The 6,489-nt window shown below is 56.7% G+C and overlaps 1 pseudogene; it reads left to right on the forward strand.

Moving 5' to 3' along the window:
- LOC123170958 (G-type lectin S-receptor-like serine/threonine-protein kinase At1g34300) lies at positions 1-1,219 on the forward strand (annotated as a pseudogene).
- Positions 1,220-6,489: the final 5,270 nt, after the last annotated feature.

A 6,489-nucleotide genomic window follows, 5' to 3' on the forward strand; every position in this document is an offset into this window, starting at 1 on the left:
ATGGGCTTTCCTTGCTGCTGCTCCTTCAATTCGGCCGCGTGGTCATCGCCCAGTTTCACCTTATTCCTGGCCTTTGCGGCGTCCCCGGGCACGCTGTCGCTCTTCGTCGCCGCGGTCACCTAGGCCGGCGGCATCTCCGTTTGGTCCGCGGGCGATGGCGTGCCCGTCGACTCTGGGGGCTCGCTCCGTCCTCGTCCATCGGTGACCTGCAGCTGTTCAACGGCTCCAGTGCCGTGCTCTGGTCGCCCGGCACCGTCGTCGCCCTCCAAGAGCGGCAACCTTGTGCTCAAGAACTCCGTGGCGGGCGTCCTGTGTCAGTCCTTCGACCACCCCACGGACAGTATGGTCATGTCACAGAGCTTTGCCTCCGGCATGAACCTAATATCCGGCCCCCACGTCTTCACCGTTGACAAGGCCACCGGCAACCTAACGCTGAGGTGGGCCATCGCTGGCTCCGTCACCGTCGCCTACTTCAACAAGGGCTACAATTCCACCTTCACCGCCAACAAGACGTTCAGCTCCCCGACGCTCAAAAATCAAGATGCAGATGAACGCATCGTCTCTCTCACCGACAACATGCTCTCCTCCTCCGTTTCGTTGCCTACAACAGCAACTACGGCGAGAGTGGCGACATGCTGCGCTTCGTGCGCCCGGACATGGGCGAAAACTTCGGCGCTTACTACGGTGGTGCGTCAGTGGCACGGCGACCGAGCAGTGGTCAGCGGTGGCGGACCAGTGTGAGGTGTTTGGCTACTGCAGTAACATGGGCATGTGCTGCTTCTCTCCCTCTCCTACACCGTTCCGCGTTGCCTTCTCTGTTGGTGTCTAGCCTACTCACTGAACCACGGCGATCACCGAAGACAAAGAAGAAACAAGAAAGAGAGAGGACATGAGGTTTCCCGGCGCACAAACGCCTCCGGCCGCACGAACAGTCCCTTGTATTTCCGGCGAGCTCGAACTCTGCCCCACACACACCACCCCACGGCGAGTACACATACACTTCGAGAGGCTATATCTCTCTCTGGCTCCTCACCCTTGGCCTCGCAGCCGAGTACACTTTATAAAGCCACACCCACGCACACAAGCCCATGGCCACACACACCTAACTCACGCATGCATGCACCACACCGGCTACTACCGCATGACCCGGCCACCACGTTGGCACTAACCACCTGGAACTAACTCCTTGGATCACTCCATGGGACACCAACTAACTCATCCATGCATGACCCAGCCGCTGCTCTCGGCCACACGCTGCTGTTTGGTTCCGGCCGCACGCACGCAGGGCTCATTCACCATGGGCACGGTGCGGCACCAGCGTCCGGACTCGATCAACACGCGCACACGTGTTGATCATCATTGTGACGTGGCTTATTCCTAACATTCTCCCCCTAAGCCATGATCTCGCCGTCGTCGGAGTTGTTGCAGCTCCCGTCGTTGTCGTCGTCACGAGCGTGACCCAGCCCGCGGACCCGACCTGGCGTAACGACGTCGGTCGCACCGTGCTCCGTCATGACTATGGCGACACACGTCGAGCTCCTTCTCCGCCGGCGACACACGCCTGGCGTCCCTCTGCGCCCGCACGTCCAGCGCGCACCCGACGCGCCCGATGAGCCCAACCGCACCAGTGCGTCCCACACGTCCCGCGCGCACCCGACGCGCCCAACGAGGCCGACCGCACCAGACGCTCACCACGCACCGCCTCCACGTCCGCCATGGCAGCCGCCAGCGACAAACGCCGGAAGGATGTAGCGGAACTCGAGCACGGACTCGAGCACAACGGCGACATACGCCTCCTCCCAACGTCAACCGCACGCTGTACGCGCGCCCGTGGTCCCGACGCGTCCAGTGCGCACCCATAACACGCTCCAGTCGCGCCCGGCTCGCCGCCACGGCTTATTGCCCTGCACCGCTGCGGCCTCAACCGCAGCGCAGCACCTCCATGCTGCCATGCCGCTGTGTGTCGTTGAAGCCGCCACCACGCAGGTCCTCCGCGTCCTCCTCACCGTGCCGACGCAGCCACCGCGGCCTCCTCGCCGCGCCGCGCACCTCCATAGACCGACACACGGCCCGGAGCATCGCGCAGCCGCCGGCGAACTCCGCCACCGCAGGCACGCCTCCGGCAAGGAGAACGACGCCCAAGATGAACCAACTCATGATACCAATTGTTGGTGTCTAGCCTACTCACTGAACCACGGCGATCACCGGAGACAAGGAAGAAACAAGAGAGAGAGAGAGGACATGAGGTTTCCCGGCGCACAAACGCTTCCGGCCGCACGAACAGTCCCTTGTATTTCCGGCGAGCTCGAACTCTGCCACACACAGACCACCCCACGGCGAGCACACATACACTCTGAGAGGCTACATCTCTCTCTGGATCCTCACCCTTGGCCTCGCAGCCGAGTACACTTTATACAGCCACACCCACGCACACAGGCCCGTGGCCACACACACCTAACTCACGCACACATGCACCACACTGGCTACTACCGCATGACCCGGCCACCACGTTGGCACTAACCACCTGTAACTAACTCCTTGAATCACTCCATGGGGACGCCAACTAACTCATCCATGCATGACCCAGCCGCTGCTCTCGGCCACATGCTGCTGCTTGGTTCCGGCCGCACGCACGCAGGGCTCATTCACCATGGGCACGGTGCGGCACCAGCGTCCGGACTCGACCAACACGCGCACACGTGCTGATCATCATTGTGACGTGGCTTATTCCTAACATTCTCTAGAGTCTACATGCCACGCACCGCCTAGATCATCGCGGGGAAAACATCCATCTAGAAACAACAAGTTTCTTCCAGGCCGATCTTGACGGCCTCCGACTAGAGGCCAGATCCAAGCGAGGTGGGTTGCACCGGCGAGGGTCTTTCGCTCGTGTCATCTCCTCTTCCCAGTGTCGGTCTAGGGGGCTCGCTGCAAAACTGGCTTCGCCCCGTGCTCACCTCGCACCACTGCCATGTTGCCTCTGCTTCTAGCTCCTCCATCGCCTACAACGGTATTTGGGGTTCCTATGTGGTAGCGTGACGGCCATGCTCGAGGCTGCGTGCTCCGCGGGCCCGGAAGACGCTTGCCGCATCATAGGTAGCAGGGCTGTGGGAGAGCACCGTGCCAGGTTCAATGGCGCGCTGGATCCCGGGACGGTTGTTAGAGTAGTCATTATGGTATACGACTTCTAGTCCAAGTCAGTTTTGTACCCCTACCCCAAGTCGGTTTGTACCCTCATATATACTCTTGTATGCCGCACCAAATTATCAATAAGCAATAGTTTTATTCAGCTTTCATGGTATCAGATACCGGTCCCAGGGTTTAGGGTATGGCTCCGCCAATGCCACCGCCGCCGCCCGGCTACTTCGAGCGCCGGGCCGCATTCATCGCCAAGGCTGCCAACGCCGCGGCCGCTTCTCTCTCGGCCCTCACCATAGCTCCACAAAACTACCCTGCACCCATCCTCGCCGCACCAATATCTCTTGCTGACACAATCTCCGACGTCAGCCCCTACATCCCCATAGTTCTTGATCTCGCCGCCCACAACTACTACCATTGGAGACATCTCTTCGATCTCCACCTCGGCCGCTGCAACCTGCGCTCGCATGTCGCTGCCAACTGTCCTCCCCGCCCCGACGATCCGCAATGGTTGAAAGACGATCTCGCGATCGTCCAGTGGTTCTACACCCGCATCACCACCGAGATCTTCAACATGCTCGATCACGACGGCGCCACCGCTGCCAACATCTGGCACCCCCTCCGTCAGCTCTTCCAAAGCAACACCAACGCTCGGAAAAACGCTCTCCACACCGAGCTTCGCAATATGGTGCAAGGAGACGCCCCGGTGAACCTGTTCTGCCAGCGCGTTAAGACCATTGGTGATGAGCTCCGCGAACTCGGCGATACAGTTAGCGACTCACAGCTAATCAATATCGTCGTCGTCGGCCTTAGCGAAGACTTTGACAAGCAAGCCTCGTTCATACCGATGATACGGCCCCCTCCTACCTTCGCTGAAGTTCGTTCCTTGCTACAACTCGCGGCGGAAACACAAGCTCGCAAGGACTCTCGCCCAAGGTCTTTCATGCTGCGGCTCATCCTCCTCTGCCGTCTACACCAGCGCCGCCTTCCAGGCCGGCTCCTGCCGCCGGGCCGCCCGCATCATCATCTGTTCAACCGCCCCCAGGCTGGCGTCCTAGTCCGAACTACCGCGGCAAAAACCCTATCTACAGGCCGCCGTCGACTCGTTCGGTTCCGCCTACGACATCACCAGCACCGAGTTCTGCACCACCCACCAGTGCTCCATCTGCAGTTGCATGGCGGCCTCCTCATGATCCTTGGACGGGGCTTGTTCAAGCATGGCCCATGCCCTGGTCCGCTCCGTCCACCCTCGGTGCTCCGCCGGCATACTCAGGTGCCTGGCAACCCGGCCTTCGGCCGTCTACTGGTGCTCCCGGGGTTCTCAACCTCCGACAGCCGGCCAATGCCTATCACACCGCCCCGACGTATGCTCCTTCTGGTCATTACAGCACCGAAGGCGGCGCCTACTACACACCTCAGCCGGCCGTGCTTCCGACGCCACCCTCACCTGCGACGCCGAGCTGGGATCAAGCTGCCTTTCTCCAGGCCATGAATAACTTTGCTGCACAAGGAAACTCATGTACGGATTGGATCTTTGATTCAGGGGCCTCTAGTCATATGTCTGCATCTAGTAATTGGTTATCTTCTTGCACTAAATCTCTTTTCCCTTCCATTATCCTTGGAGATGGATCATCTATTCCTATATATTGTGTTGGTCAGGCTCAACTTCCCTCTTCCACCAAACCTCTTTTACTTCGCGATGTTCTAGTTGCACCCGCCCTCATTAAAAATCTTATCTCTGTTCGCCAATTTACTTGCGACAATCTAGTTTCGGCTGAATTTGACCCTTTTGGTTTATCTGTGAAGGATTACCTGACCAAGGCCGAGATCGCTCGCTTCAATAGCTCCGGTGATCTTTATTCTCTTAATGGAGTTCCTGCCGCCACCCCTCCAACATCCATGCTGGCCTCCGTCGATCTCTGGCATCGTCGTTTGGGCCATCCCAACCCCGCCGTCTTAGCTTCTATGCTTAGTGAATTTACCATACCATGTAATAGGGACTCTCATAATTCTGTGTTTTGCGAGTCTTGTCAATTAGGCAAACATGTGCGTCTTCCCTTTAGTTCCTCTAGTTCTTGTAGCACTTATCCCTTTGAATTAATACATTGTGATTTATGGACCTCTCCCATTGCAAGTGTTTCGGGTTTTAAATACTACCTTGTTATCCTAGATGATTTCACCCACTTTGTCTGGACTTTTCCTCTACGCAACAAATCCGAGGTCCATTCTCTTTTCCTTAATTTTCAACGCTATGTGTCTGTTCACTTCTTCCTCCCAATTCGCTTTATCCAATGTGACAATGGTCGCGAGTTTGATAACATTAAAAATCGTACTTTCTTCTTACAACATGGCATCCTGCTTAGGTTCTCATGTCCCTACACCTCCCCTCAAAATGGTAAAGCAAAACGCTCTCTTCGCACCCTCAATGATATAGTTCGCACTCTCCTCATTCAATCATCTATGCCTCCCAAGTTTTGGGCTGAAGCCCTACACATGGCCACCTTCCTTCTAAATATTCGACCTTCTAAAACTAAACCCAACACTACTCCCTACTATTCCCTCTTTCTTTCTCACCCCGACTACTCCGCGGTTCGTGTTTTCGGCTGTCTCTGTTTTCCCAATGCCTACGCCACTTCTGCAAATAAATTGTCACCACGCTCTATCCCATGTGCTTTTCTCGGCTTCTCTGATGAGCACAAAGGCTATCGCTGTCTCGACCTTCACACCGGACACGTTCATGTCTCTCGTCATGTCACGTTTGCTGAGCACATTTTTCCTTTCTCACAACGCACTACTACACCATCCAACACCCCTAGCTTCGCAAACACCCCCTCTCCCCGTCCTTTCCAACTATATACTCCCCTACCTGCCGAACACAACTTATCACCACCACCATTAACACCCACCATAGCCAATCCCAACCATACACTCACCCCACCCGAGACGTCCCCAACACCCCCGACCCCTGCTCCCTCCCCAACACCCCCGGCCCCTACTCCCACTTCACCACCCAGCCCTACTCCTTCGTCCGACTCTTCCGCTGCGCCGGACTCACCAGTACCCACCTTACCCCCTCGTACTATTCCTACAGCAGCCCCGATTAATGATCATCACATGCGTACTAGGGCCAAATCAGGATTTCATCAACCCCAAGACCGCCTAAACCTTCATACCTCCGTATCTCTCACTTCTCTTCCAAAGAATTACAAAACTGCTCTACTTGATCCCAATTGGGCCGCTGCCATGCAAGAAGAATATAATGCTTTACTTCAAAACAACACCTGGCAACTTGTTCCTCGTCCTCCCAATACAAATATTGTTTCTGGCAAATGGATTTTTTGCCAAAAGTTC

The sequence above is a fragment of the Triticum aestivum genome, chromosome 7D, assembly GCF_018294505.1.
Source record: "Triticum aestivum cultivar Chinese Spring chromosome 7D, IWGSC CS RefSeq v2.1, whole genome shotgun sequence".
Classification (NCBI taxonomy): Eukaryota; Viridiplantae; Streptophyta; class Magnoliopsida; order Poales; family Poaceae; genus Triticum; species Triticum aestivum.